Source organism: Heterodontus francisci, chromosome 16 (genome assembly GCF_036365525.1).
Source record: "Heterodontus francisci isolate sHetFra1 chromosome 16, sHetFra1.hap1, whole genome shotgun sequence".
NCBI lineage: Eukaryota > Metazoa > Chordata > Chondrichthyes > Heterodontiformes > Heterodontidae > Heterodontus > Heterodontus francisci.
This window is the reverse complement of record NC_090386.1, coordinates 97,812,795-97,830,960: the sequence shown is the minus strand read 5'-3', so window position 1 is coordinate 97,830,960 and position 18,166 is coordinate 97,812,795. Positions and strand designations below refer to the sequence as shown.

At 44.3% G+C, this 18,166-nt stretch overlaps 1 protein-coding gene across 6 annotated transcripts in view; it reads right to left on the bottom strand.

Moving 5' to 3' along the window:
* Positions 1 to 18,166, bottom strand: part of LOC137378399 (copine-1-like) — a 106,880-nt gene that overhangs the window by 39,788 nt on the left and 48,926 nt on the right. Inside the window, exon 1 of one of the 6 annotated variants that reach the window (XM_068048692.1) lies at positions 7,753 to 7,847. The exons of the other annotated variants lie outside the window; for them this stretch is intronic. The gene's annotated coding sequence lies outside the window, so the exon portion shown is untranslated. Of the gene's footprint in view, positions 1 to 7,752; positions 7,848 to 18,166 lie in introns of those variants that run through there. 6 annotated transcript variants of the gene reach the window in all.

The window sequence follows — 18,166 nt, the reverse complement described above, 5'->3', positions numbered from 1 at the left end:
TCTGCACCCTCTCTAACTTAATCACATCTTTCCTGTAGTGCGGCGACCAGAACTGCACACAGTACTCCAAATGCGGCCTAACCAACGTTATGTACAACTGTCACATGACATCCCAATTCTTATACTCAATGCCTCGGCCGCTAAAGGCAAGCGTGCCATACGCCTTCATCACCACCCTGTCTACCTGTGTTGCCACTTTCAGGGAACTCTGTACTTGCACCCCAAGGTCTCTCTGCTCAAGAACACTCCCCAGGGCCCTGCCTTTCACTGTATATGTCCTGCCCTGGTTTAACTTCCCAAAATGCATCACTTCACACTTGTCTGCGTTAAATTCCATTTGCCACTCCCTTGCCTACTTTCCCAGTTGATCAATACCCTGTTGTAACCTTAGACAACCTTCTTCACTGTCCACTAAACCTCCAATTTTGGTGTCATCTGCAAACTTACTAATCATGCCCTTTACATTCATATCTCTCTCTCTTTGTCCTCCTTGTCTCGAGACACAATGGGTAAGCGCCTGGAGGTGGTTAGTGGTTTGAGAAGCAGCGCCTGTAGTGGCTATAAAGGCCAATTCTAGAGTGACAGACTCTTCCACAGGTGCTACAGATAAAATTGGTTGTCAGGGCTGTTACACAGTTGGCTCTCCCCTTGTGCTTCTGTCTTTTTTCCTGCCAACTGCTAAGTCTCTTCGACTTGCCACTCTTTCGCCCCGCCTTTATGGCTGCCCGCCAGCTCTGGCGATCGCTGGCAACTGACTCCCGCGACTTGTGATCAGTGTCACAGGACTTCATGTTGCATTTGCAGACGTCTTTAAAGCGGAGACATGGACGGCCGGTGGGTCTGATACCAGTGACGAGCTCGCTGTACAATGTGTCCTTGCGGATCCTGCCATCTTCCATGCGGCAAACATGGCCAAGCCATCTCAAGCACCGCTGGCTCAGTAGGGTGTATATGCTGGGGATGTTGGCCGCCTCGAGGACTTCTGTGTTGGAGATACGGTCCTGCCACCTGATGCCAAGGATTCTCTGGAGGCAGCGAAGATGGAATGAATTGAGACGTCGCTCTTGGCTGGCATACGTTGTCCAGGCCTCGCTGCCGTACAGCAAGGTACTGAGGACACAGGCTTGATACACTCGGACTTTTGTGTTCTGTGTCAGTGTGCCATTTTCCCACACTCTCTTGGCCAGTCTGGACATAGCAGTGGAAGCCTTTCCCATGCGCTTGTTGATTTCTGCATCAAGAGACAGGTTACTGGTGATAGTTGAGCCTAGGTAGGTGAAGTCTTGAACCACTTCCAGAGCGTGGTCGCCGATATTGATGGATGGAGCATTTCTGACGTCCTGTCCCATGATGTTCGTTTTCTTGAGGCTGATGGATAAGCCAAATTCGTTGCAGGCAGCCGCAATCCTGTCGATGAGTCTCTGCAGACACTCTTCTGTATGAGATGGTAATGCAGCATCGTCAGCAAAGAGGAGTTCCCTGATGAGGACTTTCCGTACTTTGGTCTTCGCTCTCAGACGGGCAAGGTTGAACAACCTGCCCCCTGATCTTGTGTGGGAGGAAAATTCCTTCTTCTGAAGACATGAATGCATGTGAGAGCAGCAGGGAGAAGATGGTCCCGAACAGTGTGGGTGCGAGAACACAGCCCTGTTTCACGCCACTCAGGATTGGAAAGGGGTCTGAGAACACAGCCCTGTTTCACGCCACTCAGGATAGGAAAGGGGTCTGATGAGGTGCTGCTATGCTGAATTGTGCCTTTCATATCGTCATGGAATGAGGTGATGATACTTATTAGCTTTGGTGGACATCCGATCTTTGCTAGTAGTCTGAAGAGACCACGTCTGCTGACGAGGTCAAAGGCTTTGGTGAGATCAATGAAAGCAACGTAGAGGGGCATCTGTTGTTCATGGCATTGCTCCTGTAGCTGGCGAAGGGAGAACAGCATGTCAATGGTGGATCTCTCTGCTCGAAAGCCACACTGTGCCTCAGGGTAGACATGCTCGGCCAGCTCCTGGAGCCTGTTTAAAGCGACTCGAGCGAAGACCTTCCCCACTATGCTGAGCAGGGAGATTCCACGGTAGTTGTTACATCCAAGACATTAATATATATGACAAACAGAGGGCCCCCAGCACTGATCCCTGCGGCACACCACTTGTCACCGGCCTCCAATCTGAAAAACAAACCTCCACTACCACCCTCTGCCTCCCATCACCAAGCCAATTTTGTATCCAATTTGCTAGCTCACCCTGGATCCCATGTGTTCAAACCTTCTGGACCAGCCTACCATGTGGGACCTTGTCAAAGGCCTTGCTAAAGTCCATGTAGACAACGCCCATTGCCCTGCCCTCATCAATCCTCTTGGTCACCTCCTCGAAAAACTCAATCAAATTCGACAGGCATGATTTCCCACGCACAGAGCTATGCTGACTATCCCTAATCAGACCATGCCTTTCCAGAAGCATATAAATCCTGTCTCTCAGAATCCCTTCCAATAACTTTTCCACCACTGATGTAAGGCTCACCGGCCTGTAGTTCCCTGGCTTATTCCTGCTGCCCTTCTTAAATAAAGGCATAACATTAGCAATCCTCCAGTCTTCCGGTACCTCACCCGTGGTTAACGATGATACAAAAATCTCTGCCAGGGCCCCAGCAATCTCCTCCCTTGTTTCCCATAGCATCCTAGGATACACCTGGTCAGGCCCTGGGGATTTATCCACCTTAATGCGCTTCAAAACCTCCAACACCTCCTCCTTTGTAATGTTGATATGCTCCAGGATAGCGGTGTTCCCTCCCTTGAACTCACTAGCTTCCATGACCTTCTCCACGGTAAATACGGACGAGAAATATTCATTTAAGTTCTCGCCCATTTCCCGTGGCTCCACACATAGATTGCCACACTGATCCTTAAGGGGACCTACTCTCCCTAGCTACCCTTTTAACTCTTAATATACTTATAGAATCTTTTAGGATTCTCCTTTATCTTATCTGCCAGGGAAATCTCATGGCCCCTTTTCACCCTCCTAATTTCCTTAAGTGTACTCCTACATCCCCTATACTCCTCGAGGGACTCGCTCGATCCCAGCTGCCTATACCTGACATATGCCTCCTTCTTTGTCCTGACCAGACCCTCAATATCCCTCATCAACCAAGGTTCCCTAAACTTGCCAGCCTTGCCCTTCCATCTAAACAGGAACATGCCAGCGCTGAACTCTTCCTATCTCACTTGTAAAAGCCTCCCACTTGCCAGACGTCCCTTTACCTGTAAACAGCCTCTCCCATTCAACTTTTGAGAGTTCCTGTCTGATGCCGTTGTAATTAGCCTTCTCCCAATTTAGGACTTCAACCTGAGGACCAGTCCTATCCTTTTCCATAACTATCTTGAAGCTAATAGAGTTATGGTCACTGGTCCCAAAGTGCTCCCCCACTGACATATCAACCACCTGCCCAGCCTCATTTCTTAAAGAGGTCGAGTGTAGCCCCTTCTCTAGTAGGGCCATCCACATACTGCTTCAGAGAACTATCCTGGACACACTTAAATTCTTCCCCATCTGATCCCTTAGCACTAAGGCAGTCCTAGTCAATATTGGGGAAGTTAAAATCACCTACAATTACAACCTATTAATTCCTACACCTGTGATTTCCCTACATATATGCATGCTCCCCCACTTCCCTCTGACTATTGGGGTCCCCTATAGTATAATCCCATCAAAGTCATCACCCTTTCTTATTTCTAAGTTCTACCCACATGGCCTCGCTGGACATTCCCCTCGGAATATCCTCTCTAAGTACTGCTGTGATGTCCTCCCTAATCAATAGTGCAACTCCCCCTCCTCTCTTACCTCCACCTCTGTCACGCCGGAAGGATCAGTACCCCGGAACATTGAGCTGCCAGTCCTGCCCATCCCTCAACCACGTTTCCGTAATAGCTATAATATCACAATCCCATGTACCAATCCATGCTCTGAGTTCATCTGCCTTACCTGTAAGGCTTCTTGCGTTAAAGTCAATGCAGTTTAGCCTACCAGACCTTCCACTTTCCCTGTCCTGCTCCTGCCCGGCCTGCCTATTGGACTTTCTTGCTTTAACCTCTACATTTGCCTCAACTATCTCATCGGAGAGACTACTACTTTGGGTCCCACCCCCCTGCAAGGCTAGTTTAAACCCTCCTGAGTAGTACTAGCAAACCTCCCCGCAAGGCTATTGGTCCCCCTCCAGTTTAGATGCAACCCGCCCTTCTTGTACAAGTCACCTCTGCACCAGAAGAGATCCCAATGATCCAAGTAGCTGAAGCCCTCCCGCCTACACCAGCTCTTCAGCCACACATTCATTTGCCTTAACAGTTTGATTCACATCATAACCTCATCACATTACCCAAGGGTGCACAGTTTTATAGAAAGGCTCGTGCAGACGGTCAACACAACCCTCATAAAATGCTGAGAGACAAAGAAAGACCCAAACCTTGCCTTGTCACTCCACACTACACTTTTCAAGGCCAACATGAAATCATCAGCAGAGCTACTGAATGGCAGAAAATACAAGACAACTTTACCAAGCAAGATACTTCCTCATGGTAATTTGGAGGATGTAAGATGACAAATCACTGATGCACAAGTAGAAAGAAGTCAGCACTTCAACAAACATGCCAAATCATTGCCAGAGTTGTTGAGGGGACAAATTGTGCATGTACAAGATCTGATATATACTAATGACCTGGACCTTGGTGTAGAGGGCACAATTTCAAAATTTGCAGATGATGCGAAACTTGGAAACATAGTGAACTGCAAGGAGGATAATGCAGAACTTCAAAAGGATAGAGACAGGTTGGCAAAATGGGCGGACACGGCAGATAAAATTTAAATGTAGAGAAGTGTGAAGTGATTCATTTTGGTAGGAAGAACATGGAGAGACAATATAAAGGGTACAATTCTAAAGGGGGTGCAGAAGCAGAGGGACCTAGGGGTATATGTGCATAAATCATTGAAGGTGGCAGGACAGGTTGAGAGGGGTTAATAAAGCATACAGTATCCTGGGCTTTATTAATAGGGGCATAGAACAAAGGCAAGGAAGTTATGTTAAACATGTATAGAACACTGGTTTAGCCTCAACTGGAGCATTGTGCCCAGAACTGGACATGGGCGGCACAGTGGCTAGCACCGCAGCCTCACAGCTCCAGGGACCCGGGTTCGATTCTGGGTACTGCCTGTGCGGAGTTTGCAAGTTCTCCCTGTGTTTGCGTGGGTTTCCTCCGGGTGCTCCGGTTTCCTCCCACATGCTAAAGACTTGCAGGTTGATAGGTTAATTGGCCATTATAAATTGCCCCTAGTATAGGTAGGTGGTAGGGAAATATATAGGGACAGGTGGGGATGTGGTAGGAATATGGGATTAGTGTAGGATTAGTATAAATGGGTGGTTGATGGTCGGCACAAACTCGGTGGGCCGAAGGGCCTGTTTCAGTGCTGTATCTCTAAACTAAACTAAACATCACACTTGAGGAAAGATGTGAAGCATCAGACAGAGTACAGAAAAGATTCACAAGAATGAGGAACTTCAGTTACATGGATAGATTAGAGAAGTTGGGACTGTTCTTCTTGAAGAGAAGATTAAGAGGAGATTTGATAGGCGTTCAAAATCATCAGGGGTCTGGACAGAGTAGATCGGGAAAACTGTTCCCATTGGTGGAAGATTGAGAACGAGAGCGCACAGATTTAAGGTAATTGGCAAAAGAAGCAACTGCGACATACACCTTCCAAATCCGCGACTCTCTACCAACTAGAAGGTCAAGGGCAGCAAATGCATGGGAACACCACCTGCAAGTTCCTCTCCAAGTCACACACCATCCTGACTTGGAACTATATGGCCATTCCTTCACTGTCGCTGGGTCAAAATCCTGGAAACCCCTTCCTAACAGCACTGTGGGTGTACCTACCCCACATGGACTGTAGCAGTTCAAGAAGGCAGCTCACCACCACCTTCTCAAGTGCAATTAGGGATGGGCAATAAATGCTGGCCTGGCCAGTGACACCCACATTCCATGAATGAATAATTTTTTTAAAAAACAAGTGTGGTTAAGATCTGGAATGCACTGCCTGAGAGTGTGGTGCAGGCAAGTTCATCAAGGCATTCAAGAGGGAAGTGGATTGTTAACTGAAAAGCAAGAATATGCAGGGCCAAGGGGAGCAGTGGCACTGGGTAAATTGCTCTTTCGAAGAGTCAGCACAGACACAATGGATAAAATGGCCTCCTCCTGTGCTGCTTCTGTGACCCAATCCAGAAAACCTGGAACCCAGTAAGTTTAGTGAAGTTCAGACTCCAAGACAATACATCATCGAGAGTGAAACTGGTAAGCGGACAAGAAGGAACAGAGTCCATATTCGGCCTATATCAAAACCGGTAAAACAGAGAAGGTCATCAGCAACATCACCAAAATCGAGCACAGCTTCTACAACACCAGGAGCAACACGTACAACACTGCCAGTACAGCACGCCAACTCAGCACAGACAGGAATGGCGACAACCAACTCCACGAGATGGAGACACATCTTATCACCGGAATGACAGTGAACAATGTGTTCAGAATTACAGGTTTAATTGTAAACATTGATTGTAAATTTTTAATTTAGCCAAAAGAAAAAATGTTTGTAAAAGTTATGCAAATAAAAGGCATTGCTAATTTTTTTTAAACAAATGAGGGATGTTATATTGTTGCATTATCCAAAATGACTTAGGAACTACATTGTTCAAGCGTATGTATATACATCCCCACATCGCTTACTACTGCACTACAACCTGTGTACTGAAATACACTGTACAATTCTGCCACAAATGGAGACATGTGAGAAAACAAGATGCAAGCTCCAGAATGTGTCGAAAGTGCAATTATTTAAGCAGCTCGGAGAACCACAAGACATTACAGGGAGATACTGGAATGAGGTCATGGAGAAATTGGAAGACAAGGTTAAGGATTTAGGAAATCAGTATGTTGAGGTTGGGGTAAGGGTGGAGTTACACATGGGCTGCAAGCTCTGGATGAGTTCCAGCCAGTAGACAGTGGTGTTGATCAGGGAGTGGTTATGTCACTAGACAAAGAACGCAAGTTTAATTTTTATAAAAGGGGTTTTTCCTGCTCCCGGACAGCATTCCCCAGAACACAATTCATATTTAAATCAAACACACAATCCATTTGAGAAAATATAACCTTCACTTTAGAAACAAGCCATTTTGCAGAAGCTCCAGGTAATTCTGCCTGAGACACGGGATAGTACAGCGCGCACTCAGTCCCTCCCTGCAGATGCTACTTGCTTCAAGTCACAACCTGCTCTCCAGCAAACCCCGTAACTAGAAAACAGCAAAATGCCCTCACATTTCAGGATTTTCCAACAGCACATCAGATTTTTTTTTTTTAAAACCTCGATAGGCTTTAAGTACAGGACAAAAACTGGGTGGGAAAGGAACACCCCACTGATCACCTTCTAGAGAAGAGGAACAGCTCGGGTCTCCTCGCCCAGATAGTGGGCAGCTCACAAATCATCGCAGTAAAGAACTGGCCCCAGAAACACACACCAATGGGACGACTCCAGGTAGTCACAATACAGGCTGAACCATATTACCATTGCAAAACCACAACGCAAAAAGCCAGGATTAGGGTGACAGCCTCGGAGCAAGGGTTACACTGTGACTGACACCCCAGTATCACAGTGCAATAAGACTGGATGAATCAGTGTAATAACCACAGTATCACACTGTAATACTCACTGAATGACAGTACAACACTAACAGACACAGTGTAACAATCTCTCCGTGTATCGCTGCTCGCCACTCTCTCTCCAACTTGCCTCAGAGCCACCGCCCAGCTCCAAATTGAGACAAACCAAGCCACGGCTCCAGGTTTTGATTGGGCAGCGACTCAGGGACCTGGTTATCCATTGGCCCATTTCACTGTCAATCAAAGCTACGCGCCCAAAATTAGGAAAGAGGATTTATTTCCGCCTTGCTGGAAGCTGGGTGTGAGCAGAGGGACAAACACTGCATTCCCAAACACAGAACCGCTTCACAAAACTGGGTATACTCAACTTCCAAACACAAAGCATTTAATACAAGCTTCCAGACACACACACTGCATTGCCGACAGGAAACTCCCAAACACGTTATATATAGGGATCACAATCCTGTTCTCCACGAATGAAATCTTTCTCCAGCTGTCCAGATTTAGGAATCAGGTTCGTCGCCCTCCCTGGAATCTCTCTTTAGTAAATCGACATCTTTCCTCTAATATAGGGACTAAAATCAAACAGTGCTCCAGATGCTGCCTCTCCCAAGGCCAAGTATACATTCATAATCAATTTTTACTTACAAGTCACATCCTAACTTAAGACACCAAGATCCCGATCTCTTCCATTCTACTACCTCCAGTGATCAGCTTAATTTCTACTCCACATTCTCTCAATACCCCGACTACACTTATCCATGTTCATTTCCAGCTAACAGCTCTGTCCATTTACCAAGTTGCTTTGGACAGACTAGTAAGCACTGCATGTAAAGAAATACATTTATATAGCACCTTTCACAACCTCAGGATGTCCCAAAGCACTTTAAAGTCAATTTAGTACTTCTTTTGAAGTGTAGCCACAGTTGTAAATGTAATGTCATCCACAAAATCATTTATAAGTAACATTTACCCCAACGTTGAGCCTATGGGACTCCACAGTGTTAATTGTACAGTAACTGAGTATTTAATCGTGTTTGGGTGCTGGGCATTAACTGGGATTCACTTGTGCTCCTGTAAATAGGAGCAGACTGAAACTGTGGTTGTTGGGTTTGAAGATACATGTTTGTAATGTGTTTCTATAAATAAAGGCTTATAAGTGGGACAATTTGTTAGAGCACTAAGTTCTAGTGCCAACCAGGGAGCAGGTTATTTTAGACCTGGTAATGTACAATGAGACAGGAATAATTAATGACCTCATAGTAAAGGAGCCTCTAGGCAACAGTGATCATAACATGATGAATTTCACATTCAGTTTGAGGATGAGAAGCATGAATTTAAGACTAGTGCCTTAAACTCAAAGACAATACAAGGGTATGAAGATATAGTTGGCTAAAGGAAACTGGGAAAATAAATTAAAAGATTGGACAGTAGAGAAGCAGTGGCAGATATTTAAGGAGATATTCCATAACTCTCAGAAAAGATATATTCCAGTGAGAAAGAAAGACTATGAGAAGGATCCACCATCCGTAGCTAACTAAGGAAGTTAAGGATAGTATCAAATTGAAAGAAAAAGCATACAATTCTGCGAAGAGTAGTGGTAGGTCAGAAGATTGGACAGATTTTAAAAACCAGCAGAGTAACTACAAAAATGAGGGAGAACTTAGAGTATGTGAGAAAGCTAGCTGGAAATATAACAGATGGTAAAAGTTTCTACAAGTATTTAAAAAGGAAAAGAGTAAATAAAGGTGAGTGTTGGACCCTTAGAAGGTGAGACTGGGGAATTAATAATGGGGAACAAGGAAATGACGGAAGCTCTGAAGAGATATTGTGTCCATCTTCACTGTAGAGCACACTAAAAATAAGAACAAGAATACTTCAAAATCAAGAGGTCAAAGGGAGGGAGGAACTTAATTCACAATCACTAGGGAAAAGATACTGGGAAAACTATTAGGACTAAAGGTCAGTTAAACACAGTGCCTACTTTAGTTCAAATATCTGTTCAATCGATGAATTGTTGTGATGTTATAATGAAGGTCAGATCACTGTTCTACAAATACAGCTTCTTTTTGAGCAGCAGCTTGATGCTTTATTCCTCCCTTATTCCCAAGCACCTCTCCATGAATTCAGACAGCGCTTGAAAGAACCCCCGACTCTTTTACAAACCCGTTTGTCAATCTCTATAACGGCATAACAAATATGTCTGGGACCTTTTAATAGTTGCCTTTCCATACAAGATCAAATGTTTCATGAGATTGCTTCCCAGACAAATCAAACAATACTTCATTCATAAATCCAATTAAAGGTTGAAGTGGTTTGTTATAAATGCGCCTTCCTTACTGGATAGAGCGACAATCTACACGCACAGTCCATTTCGACAGGCTAGTTAACTGGTGCAACAGACTCACCATTGAACCAACCAGATTACATACAGAAAACCAATGTAAATTCAGCTAATGAGATCATCTGCTAACTAGATCCGCTACTATTTGAACACTATCAAAAAATTCAGACTCTCATCATAGTTTCAGGGTACAGAACAGTTTGATCTGGGCATGTGGCTTGGAACACAGGGAAACCTGCAGCAGAAGATGGAGAGAGAAGTGTGTCTTTAATTTGATACGAGACTACCAACTGAACAACAGCTGACACCAAAAAACCCATTCTGTGCAGACAACAGAGCCCTGGACAGCCAATCCGAAAGAACTTTTAGTGAATTTGTAACATAGAAGTCTGGATTATACAGACTTCACATGCATTAAATCGCTGTCAATTCATGGTCTTACTGATTAGAAGAACATAGCTGAGGGAATGTGGAAAGTCTAGCTGTGCTGAACATCTCAGTTTCTACAGAACAATCGCAGCAACAGCATGTCCTGCAGGACAGTGTGCCCCACACCCCTGCACTGCAGAACAGGACCAGCAAACCAATCAGCGATAGGTTAAAATTACTGAAGGGTTTGATAGGGTAGACGTTGAGAAGGTGTTTCCACTTGTGGTGAGACCAGAACTCGGAGTCATAATTATAAGATAGTCACTAGTAAATTCAATTGGGAATTCAGGAGCAATTTCTTTACCCGGGGGTGGGGGGGGGGGGGGTGGGTGCGTGAGAATGTGGAACTCAATACCACAGGGAATGATCAAGGTGAATAGTATAGATGCATTTAGGGGGAAGCTAAATAAACACATGTGGGAGAAACAAATAGAAGGATATGGTGAGAGAGGGAGATGAAGAGGGGTGGGAGGAGGCCCATTTGGAGCATAAATACCAGCAGCAACCAGTTGGGCCAAATGGCCCGTTTCTGTGCTGTATAATCAATGCAATTCAGGTTTAATTTGATTTGTTTTGGAGGGAATGAAGTTCGGATTCCCCTCCCCCATTTTGTTTTATAGGAATTCTTTCACCATGTTGTGTAGACAGGACTGTTGATGGGCTGGGGTGGGAGAAAGATTACAAATCAGCTTCTTCTTGTACTCAGCTCCTTACAATAAGTGGCCCACACTATCCTCTATCTTTGATAAAATAACATTTCAGTCCCAGTGAAGCCATGTGCACGGTAAGAATGGATATGCAGTGTTTTCCCATCTCTCAGGTAGAGAAGCATATATTAATTAGAAGATGAAAATAGGCCATTCGGCCCAACAGATCCATACTGGCATTTACCCTATATGCAAGCAGAGTCCTTATTGCATTGCCTGTCCTGCTGTTGCACCTACTTGGCCTTTGCCCTGTTGGAACGGCTGGTTATTGGTTGAGATTTCTTGCACTGTCCTATAGGGGTTATTCCGATTGGTTGAGCTGACCATGTGACAACTCCTTTGTTCATACAATATTGTTGATGTTTCTATGATGAAGTCCAGCATTTTTACCCCTTACACATTTTAACAGATAACAAACAATAACCAAGGGAGTAAAGCAGTCACAACGATTAACAAACACACTCGCACAATCTACTTTTCATTTTATGTTACCAACAAATGCACAAAAAGGTTAAAAGTTCACATGCAAAAACTGTGTGAATGAGTATCAAGACCACATGACCAACGAAGGTGCCCGTTACTCATTTTATTTTCTAAAAATGTAATTAGTCACATCTGGATTCCTGATTAGCCACGTAGGCAGGGTTAGTGCACAGGACAACACTAACAGAGTACACAGCATATAAAGTGGCAATCCCCTACAACACTGACACCACATATTCATTGTAAGACACCGCTGACTGCACTAATGTGTAGTTTAGCTCTACTAATCTATTCGGTGCTATAATTGTATGACAGTGATTCATACTGGACCATGCAGCCAACAATCCCATGAGAAAAATTGCACAGTGGTTCAGAGTTTCTCAAGTCAGAAGCTGAGCCACGTGCCCGATTTGTCACACTGTTTTTCTGACATCCAGTACTGTAGCAGCAGCAATTTGATTCAATATTGGGAAGACCAAAGCCATTGCCTTAGTTAGCTGCCACAACTCTGTTCCCTAGCTACCAACTCCATCTGCCTCCTTGGTCATTGTCTGAGGCTGAGCCAAACTGTTCACAAACTCTACTTTCTACTTGACCCTGCACTGAGCTTCCACCTAATATCCTCTCCATCCTCAAGGCCGCGCGATTTCCACATGTGTAACATTGCCCTTCTCCGCCCCTGCTTCAGCTCATCTACTGCTGAAACCCTCATCCAGGCCTTGGCTACCTCCAGACCTGACTATTCCAAAGTTCGCCTGGTCAGCCTTCTACCATCCAATCTCTGTAAACGTCATCTCATGCTTAACTCTGCTGCCTGTTTCCTGACTCACACCAAGTCCCATTCACCCATCACCCTGACCTACATTGGCTCCCTGTCCAGCCCTGCCTCGAATTTCAAATTCTCATCCTGGTGTTCTTCATGGCCTCACCCTCCCTACCTTTGTAACCTCCTCCAGCCTTTCAGCTCTGAGATCTCTGGACTCCTCCAACTTCCTCTTGCACATCCCTTATTTCCTTTGCCCCACCATTGGTGGCCACACCTTCAGCTGCCTGGGCCCTTAGCTCTGGAAGTCCCTCCCTAAAACTCTCTGCCTCTCTCTGCTCCTTTAAGACACTCCTTAAAACCTACTTCTTTGACCAAGCATTTGGTCACCTGTCCTAATATCTCTTTTTATGATTTGGTGTTAATTTAGTTTGATAACTCCTGTGAAATACTTTGGGTCATTTTACAGCATGATAGGTGTTACATAAATACAAGTGTTGTTGTCTGAGTGGTCGTGCATTTCCCAATTTTATTTCTGGCTGGAATGATAATGGAGTGAATTAATTTCTGTTATTGCATGGTCTCATTTTGCTTAAGTCCTACACTTGCTCCAATTAAACATTTGAAACGCCACCCTCTGTATATTGACTTCTTTGTTAAAAATGGAATTAAATAACTTTGTACCACCTTAAGATTACTGAGATTTATTGGTGGACAAACAATGCTGCTACTGATCACACTAAATATACAGAATGCCTTCAGGAAAATTCCACAATGGCTACACTTGAGTGAAACCAAGGTGTTATCCTTGGCTTAGTGGGTAGCTCTCTTGCCTGTGAGTTAGAACATCATGTGTTCAAGGTCCACTCCATGGACTTGGGTGCATAATCCACACCGACAGTCCCAGTTGCACTACTGAGGGAGTGCTGCACTGTTGGTGGTGTTGTCTTTCAGATGAGATGTTCAACAGAGACCCTCTGTCCTCTCAGCTGAATACAAAAGATCCCATGGGCACTATTTTGAAGAGCAGCAGGGGAGGTCACCCCAGTGTCCCAGGAACATAGGAACAGGAGGAGGCCAGTTAGTCCCTCAAACCTGTTCTCCCATTCAATTAGATTGTGGCTGATCTGTATCTCAACTCCATTTATGCACCTTTGGCCCATACTCCTTACCCAACAAAAATCTATTGATCTGTCTTGACAGCTTCAATTTACCCAGCCGAAAGAAGGTTTAGCTTTCATGTGCATGCTGCTGACACTCAGCTCTACCTCACCACCATCACTCCCGAATCCTCCACTGTCTCTAAATGCCAGACTGCTTATCCAACATCCATTACTGGATAAGCAGAAATTTCATCGGATGGTTACAGCAAAGGAGGCCGCCAATCAGCCCATCATGTCTGTGCCACTCTCTGCATCTCAGGCAGTTCATTCCAGACCCTAACCACTCGATCTGTAAAAAAAAAAACGTTTTTCCTCATGTCACCTTTGGTTCTTCTGCCAATCACCTTAAATCTGGTTCGCGACCCTTCTGCCAATGAGAACAGTTTCTCCCCCTCTACTCTGTCTCGGCCCCTCATGATTTTGAACACCTCTATCAAATCTCCTCTCAACCTTCTCTTCTACAAACAGAACAACCCCAGGTTCTCCAATTGATTATTGTAACTTAAATCGCTCATCCCTGGAACTTTTCTCTCAAATCTTTTCTGTACCCTCTTTAATGTCTTCACATCCTTCCTAAAGTGTGGTGCCCAGAATTGGATATGATACTCCAGTTGAGGCCAAACCAGTGTTTTATAAAGGTTCACCATAACTTCCTTGCTTTTATACTCTACGCCTCTTTTTATAAAGCCCAGGATCCCATATGCCTTCTTTAACCGCTTTCTCAACCTGCCCTGCCACCTTCAACAATTTATGCACTTCCTCATTCTTCCAACCAAAATGTATCACTTCACACTTCTTCTCATTAAATTTCATCTGCCATGTGTCTGTCCATTCCACCACTGTCCTCTTGAAGTCTATCACTATTCTCCTTACAGTTCACAATACTTCCATGTTTTGTGCTATCTGTAAATTTTGAAATTGTGCCCTGTATACCCAAGTCTAGGTCATTAATATACATCAGGAAAAGCAGAAGTCCTAAAACCGATCCCTTAGGAACCCCACTGTATACCATCCTCCAGTCTGAAAAACAACTGTCCACCACTGCCGTCTGTTTCCCGTCACTCAACCAACTTTGTATCCATGCTGCCAACATCCCTTTATTCCATGGGCTTTAAATTTGCTGATAAACCTGTACTGTGGCACTTTAGCAAAAGCTTTTTGGAAGTCCTTGCGCATCACATCAACTGCATTACCCTCATCAAACATTGTTACCTCATCAAAAAACTCAAATTAGTTAAACATTATTTGCCCTTAACAAATCGGTGCTGGATTTCCTTAATTAATCCATTTGTCCAATGACTCCAATTAAATATTGGGAAGACTAAAGCCATTGTCTTCAGTCCCTGGTCCAAATGCCATTCTCCAGCTACCAACTCCATCCTTCTCCCTGGCAACAGACTGAGATTTGATGTCATATTTGACCCCAAGCTAAGCTTCCCACCACATATCCACACCATCACTAGGACTGTCTATTTTTACCTCCATAACATCACCCAAATTCACCCTGCCTTAGCTTATCTGCTGCTGAAATGCTCATTCATGCCTTTTTTACCTCTAGACTTGACTATTCCATTGCACTCCTGGCTGGTCTCCCACGTACTACCCTCTTGGTCATCCAAAACTCTGCTGTCTAAGTCCTTACTCACACCAAGTCGTGCTCATCTATCACCCCTGTACTCGCTGACCTACATTGGCTGCCAGTCAAGCAATCCCTTCATTTTAAAATTCTCATCCTTGTTTTCAAATCCCTCCATGGTTTCGCCCCTCCCTATCTCTAATTTCCTCCAGCCCCACAACCCTCCAAGATATTTGCATCCATCTAATTCTGGCCTGGAGCATCCCCGGTTTTAATTGCTCCAGTGGCCGTGCCTTCAACTACCTAGGTCCTAAGCTTTGGAACTCCCTCTCTAAACCTCTTTCCTCCTTAAAACCCCACCTCTCTCTCCTTGCTAAAACCCACCTCTTTGGCCAAGCTTTTGGCCATCTGTCCTAATATCACCTTATGTGTTCGTTGTCTAATTTTGCTTTACAATACTCCTGTGACGTGCCTTGGGGCGTTTTGTTATGTTAAAGACATTAAGTTGTTGTTGCATCCAAGCAGCCTTTTGGGGGCGAAAATGATCCAGTTTTCAACTACCTTGTATGCAGTACAAGTGCTTCCTAAATGGCCTAGCTATAAATTTTAAGATTATGCCCTGTTGTTCTGGATTTCCCCCAGCAGAGGAAATAGATTCTCTATCTACTGTCGATTCCTTTCACCATCTTGTCAACATTATCCTTTAACAATGCTGTCTGTGGGAGCTTGCTGTGCACATACTGGCTGCTGCATTCCCTACATTACAACAGTGACTATGTTTCAAAAAGTGTTTCAATTGGTAGTGAAATACTTTGGGGTGCCCTTTGGCTGTGCAAAATGCAGTAGAAATGCAAGTTCTTTCTTTTCTCTGAAGATTAAATGTTATTCACACAGCTGTCCGAAGCTTTTATTCTAAAATCTGGCAGCTTAACTGCACATTACTCGCACTTCATATCAGGTATATTAACTGGATTTACAGCATTGTTTGAAAGTAGATGTCCAGTGTTCTCAACTTTTATCAAGAAAATCTTTTTCCAAAAAAAGACAGGAGCCCTCCACTCAACCTTAGTGACTGGGAAAATATTAACTCAGGATACATGATCAGAAGTCAGGAGATTCACATCACAGAAGTAGACTGGTATAACTCAAGAAACTCCCAGTCAGCCTTCCGAGCCACTTCTCATAGGAGCAGGAGAAAGCCAATCACCCCACCTTAAGACTGTTCCATCATTCAATGTGATCATGGCTGATCTGTAACTCAACTGCATGTACCCATCTTTGCTTCATATCCGTTGACATCTTTCCTAACAAAATTTATCCATCACTGGTCTTAAAAGCTCCCATTGACCTCCAATCTTTTGGGGGAGAGTGTTACAGGTTTTCACTACTCTTCGTGTGAAGAAGTGCTTCCCGATTTTGTCCCTGAATGGTCTAGCTCTAATATTAAGATTGTGCCCCCTGTACTGGATTCCCACTCCAGAGGAAATAGTTTCTCTCTATTTACCTACTCAAATCCCTTTAACATTTTGAACACCTCAATTACATCAGTCCTCAACCTTCTAAACTCAAGGGAGTGCAAACCTTTACAAATCACTGGTTAGGTCTCAGCTGGAGTATTGTGTACAATTCTGGGCATCACACTTTCAGATGGATGTCAAGGCCATGGAGAGGGTGCGGAGGAAGTTGACCAGGATGATACCAGGCACGAGGCACTACAGTTACATGGAGAGATTGGAGATGCTATGATTGTTCTTAGAGCAGAGGAGATTAATGGGAGACCCAATACGGTTATTCCAAGTTAAGGGGTTTTGATAAAGCAAGTAGCAAGAAACTATTTCCTCGGTTGAGTGAGTTGGTAACCAGAAGAAATTTAACATAATTGGCAAAAGAATTAGGTGAGGAATTTCTTCACACTGAGGGTTAAGATTGGAACACGCCACCTGGTGGTGGAAGCAGATGCCATAGGACCTTTTAATAGACATCTAGTCGAAGGTGACTAATTTGCAGCATTATGGGGGGGGGGGGGGGGGGGGGGGGGGGGGAGAGAACGAAAGTTGACGTATGGGACTAAATTTGACATTTTTTCAGAATCAGCATGGACATAATGCACCTAATGGCCTCCTTCAGTGCTGTAAGATTCTATGATTCTAACTTATCCTCATAATTTGACTCAAGCCTTTCAAATAATACCTACAGTTCCTCACCATACAACTCCACAAAGAGGGGAACCTCAGGGGCATAAAATATTAAATAGGGAAAAGGTAAATCAGGAACACTAATTCCGATTGAGCAGGCAGCACAGGTATAACTGGTGATGAATAAATTTAACACTGATGTCAGGAAGTAATTCAAAAAGAGCAAAAACCACAGGGAATGCGGTTCTGGAAAGGGTACTGGAGATACGTCTTGCAATCATTTAAGACAACCAGATGCTGGGATGGGAGGAGGTTACTTGGATGGATGAACTAGGATGGGCCACATTACCTTCATTTGTGTCTAATGAGCTGTTAAAACCTCTTTGGGTAAGTAATTAAATGATGGGTGTGTGTTTTAAATGGAAACTAAGTGGGCTGAGGAATAATTCCTGCAACTTCACACCCGTTTCCAACATAGCTAAAAACAGAGTCACTTAAATGACAGTGACAGGCGGTATACAAAGTGTTCAGAAGCTGATTATGGGACTTTTCCCAAACTAAATATTCACTTCAAAAACTAAGTTAACTTGGAAGCTATTCCGCTGACAACTCAGTAGCTAACTACACACTCTTTCCGATACTGAGCCATGCAAACCAGGATAAGAGTTGGCCATTTAGGACTGAGATGAGGAGAAATTTCTTCACTCGGAGGGTTGTAAATCTTTGGAATTCTTTACCCTAGAGGGCTGTGGATGATCATATTCAAGACTAAGATTGATAGAGATTTGGACAGTAAAGGAATCAAGGAATATGGGATAGGGTGAGAAAGTGGAGTTGAGGTAACATATCAACCATGATCTCACA